General features: G+C 37.7%; 1 protein-coding gene and 1 pseudogene across 1 annotated transcript in view; both read left to right on the top strand.

Annotated features, from left to right (window-relative positions):
- Positions 1-341: 341 nt before the first annotated feature.
- The window catches only part of PAK3 (p21 protein (Cdc42/Rac)-activated kinase 3), a 310,496-nt gene continuing 306,776 nt past the window's right edge, over positions 342-4,061 (top strand). The window contains exon 1 of the mRNA XM_006765157.2: positions 342-433. The gene's annotated coding sequence lies outside the window, so the exon portion shown is untranslated. The remainder of the gene's footprint in view (positions 434-4,061) is intronic.
- On the top strand, positions 2,772-3,430 carry LOC102754997 (annotated as a pseudogene).

The following is a 4,061-nucleotide window of genomic DNA, read 5'->3' as shown; positions in this document are numbered from 1 at the left end:
TAAATAAGAGATTCCAGGAGGAAACAGCACAGATTGCAGTGTGAAAACTGTATTGTGGGATCTAGAAACCATATTTTGATTAATACAACTGGAAATTATGCTCTGTTTTGAGCAGTTGAATAATTTAGCTACATTAAACTTCTGACTCAATTTATGCTTTTGGGTCATCTCAGACCCCTACAACTTTTTTGGTTTGTTTATTTGTTTGTTATTATGTAAGCTGCCAGCAAGCCATGCTTACCTTATTCTGGTCTTACACTATAGACTTTAAAATTTTTAACAGAGGCTGTGTTTTCTTTATTTTATAAATTTCACCTTATTTTTTTTTTAATTTTAGCCCAGTATTCCAGTCCATCTGAACTCATTTTGAATCTCAATTTTGTTCTCCAATATATCTGTTATCCCTGCCAGCTTTGAATCATTTTCAGACGTGGTAAGTACATTTTATGTGTAATTTAAGTTATTAATTAAAGTGGAAAATCCCTATGGCCTTTCTCTGGAGAATTTTATGCTGGTTGCCACCTATATTTTGAGTAAAATTATTTAATCAAATGCTAATCTATTTGACCTGTGTTATTCTTAATATGTTGCTGTCTTACCATAGTTCATTCGTGAGAAAGTTATAGGAAACAATTTCAGATGCACTGCTGAATACAAGATATGTTATGTTTATAAAAGACAGGCTAGAGGATAATCTAAAATGGAGCCTTTTGTTTTGCAAAATGGAAGCTATTATAGTTTGTCCAATTATAAAAGTAATATTGGCTTGCTGTAAAGGTCAATAGCATCCAAAGGTATACAAATTAGAAAGTGCAAGATCCTGTGTAAATCTATGCCTACAATATACCAGATAACTGGTTAACAGTTTTGTGAAAACATAAATGAGTCTGTGACTTAATAGAACCATACTATAGAGACTGTTTTGGGACCTGCTTTTTTCACTTATAATCTTTTGGAAACATCTTTCCTTGTCAGAACATATAGTTCTGCCCCATCCTTTTAAACAAAAACATAGTGTTCTTTTCTGTGGTTGTTTTCTAATTTATCTAATTAATCCATATTGATGGTTATTTAGATCATTGGCAAATTTTTGCTGTTACAAGCAGTGTTTCATGATGACCTTTCTTTGTTGGCTTGATGAGGTGTTGTGCAAGGTGCTGGTTGCTGGCTCTTCTGGATTATTTGTTCTTTTCAAATCTTGTATATGTTCTAAATGCTCAAGGACTGCTTCCACTGAAGAAAGCTAAAAGAGGTGACTACCAACCCCCTACTCATCATGGTTTGAGTTTTAAAAATCTATAATCTTGTCATCCCTTGGAGTGGAATTAAGGCTGTTTGAACTTCTGGGTGCCTTAGGAGGACCAAGGCACCTCAATATCAAGCCCTGAGTGACAAAACAATCTTGATGGTAGGCTCAGACCCTGGCTGGCACAGGTGAGGTGATTAGGAGCAAAAAGGGGAAGGAGAACTGCCTTGCCATTTCTCATCACACAGCCTCAGCTCTTACAAGTGGAGCCACTTGGTGGGCCCTGAATAGGCCTCTCTTTCAGCATCTTTACTCCTTTCTTCCTTTTTTGTGGCTTCCTCCCTGCACACATGCACCTCCCAGAACAAGGTAGGACCTGTCTGCTCTGAACTCCCACAACACTTTAAGAGTCTGGGTTTGAGAATCAAACCTGAATATCAGAGCTGCACCTACCCAGGTCTGCGATCTTGGATAAGACACCTATCCTTTCTGGACCAAATTATTCTCATCTGTAGACTGAAGATTTACATATATAAAGTATTTCAAAACACCTAACCTAGTGACTGGCTGATATGAGGCACTAATTTCATGTTAGCTGTTATTATCACCATCATTATCATGATTATCATGGGTGATTATAGTATCTATTCCATAGAATTTGTACGATTAAATGAGAACATATGTCAAACACCCAACGCAGTGCTCAGCATAAATTGTGTGCTAAATAAATGATAGAAATAGTTGATTGTATTTATCTCTACCTTCATATACTTACCTCATTCTCTATTGTGTTATTTCTATTTGTGTTCATGTCTTGATCTCTTCCTCTAATTTATAAACTCTCTCTAATGCACAGTTCCTCTCTCTTTCTCTCCCTGTCCCTCTTCCCAATAGTAAACATAAAAGACCCAGTGCTGTGGATTAGTTAGGCTCTTTAAAATTTAGTAAGCCCCTTCAACATTGTATTGTTTTCCAGTTATCATCTCTCCTATTAACCCATTAACTCTGGGGTGGGGAATGTCTGGTCTAAGGCCCACGAAATCATTTGGTCTGATCCATCCAAGGCATTAGGGGTGAGTTAATTAAATGTTTGACCAAATAAAGCGGCCTAATTTTTAACTTGATGATATTGTATGGCCTGTGAATAATGTTATAAATATCCAAATGGCCCTTGGCAGAACAAAAGATTCCCCACCCCTGCAACTGATAAACAGGGCCATTTATCCCTAGGGCAAGTCATGGCATATGTATTCCAACCACTGATCCACTGATCACAGAATTAGCAATATACAGAATCTTAGCTTCAAAAGTTTTCCAGGAAACAATGGCCTTGATAGTGTGTTTATATGAGCAGAATGGATTTTTGGGCCTTCAACCATTACCATTCCCTCGCTGCAGGCGTCAGTTTGAGCAGCACTATCAACTCTGAGGGTTAGTGACAAATGGCTTTTTCCCTGGCCTCCTCAGCCGCTGACCTCTCTCAGTGGTGGAGAAAGGATGGTGGGCCTGAACAGTGGCACCGCACATGTGCAGTGCCCTCTTCATCAGGTACTGCATTTACTTTGACCAAGAGACAGAATGATCCCAACATCAAGAACAGGCTCAGAGAACAAAAAAAGAAACAGAAGTTTGCCAAGGAGAGAGCTGGACTCTCCAAATTACTAGACCTTAAAGGTGCTGAGGCTATTCAGAAATTCTTCCTTGAAGAAATATAGCTGGGTGAAGAGTTACTAGCCTAAGGTGAATATGAAAAGGGTGTAGATCATCTGACCAATGTAATTGTGGTGTGTAGACAGCCACAGAAGTTACTGCAAGTGTTACAGCAAACACTCCCACCACCAGTGTAGCAGATGCTTCTAAGCTTCCAATAATTAGTCGTAGAATTATAAGTGCTCAGAGCTTGGCTGAAGATGATGTGAAATGAGAAACAAATGTCAACATATTAATCTCAATTAAAAATATTTTTAAAATCTTGACTTGGAAGATGAACAGCTATGGGGGAATAAGGGCAAATATGTTTGCTATGGACTGTTCTACACTGAAATCTACCAAAGTTAATTTTTACTTTGCATAGATCTATTTGTCTTGTTTTTATTTTTCCTAGTGAAGAGTGTATTTTGATAGAGAGCTTTTCATTTTATAAATACATTATGACTTACCAAAATATCATGGATTTTGTTTATTCCTAAAACGTGCAACTAAAATGGACACATATTATCATGTTATGTACATCAAAAATATCTAGTGCTCAGTTTTGAAAAGCAAAAAAAAGTAGGGGAAGGTTGAAGAATCCACATTTTTTAAACTAGTACATTTTGTTGCACATAAGAAAATTTGATGGAAATGTGATTTTGTCTATCAAAACTGGGTATTAAAATCTTTGAGATATACAAAAGAATGGATTTTTGTACCACTCTCAGGCTTCTGCTATCTAAATGGAGTGACATTAGGCAGCAGCCTAATTCAGGGCACCATCTTAGACTACCACAACTTCTTAAGTGTTTCCCAGCTTTCACTCATGTCATCCACACAGCAGCTAGAACAACCTTTAGAAAATAGTAAGTCAGATCAAAGCATTCCCTTCTCAAAACCTTCCAATGTCCCCTATCTCATGTATAAAGTCCAATTTCCTTCCCATAGCATACAAGGCTCTGCATAATATGACCCTTGGGTATTTATTAACCTCCATCTTGTTTCATTCTTTCCCTTGCCCATTCTGTACCACCTGTATGTACCAGCCCTCTGTTGTGAGAACACACCAATCTCTGTTCCACCTGTATGTACCAGCCCTCTGTTGTGAGAACACACCAAGCTC

The sequence above is a fragment of the Myotis davidii genome, unplaced genomic scaffold (genome assembly GCF_000327345.1).
Source record: "Myotis davidii unplaced genomic scaffold, ASM32734v1 scaffold941, whole genome shotgun sequence".
Taxonomy (NCBI): Eukaryota; Metazoa; Chordata; class Mammalia; order Chiroptera; family Vespertilionidae; genus Myotis; species Myotis davidii.
Note: the sequence above shows the minus strand (reverse complement) of the source record. Positions and strands in the feature narration are given on the sequence as shown.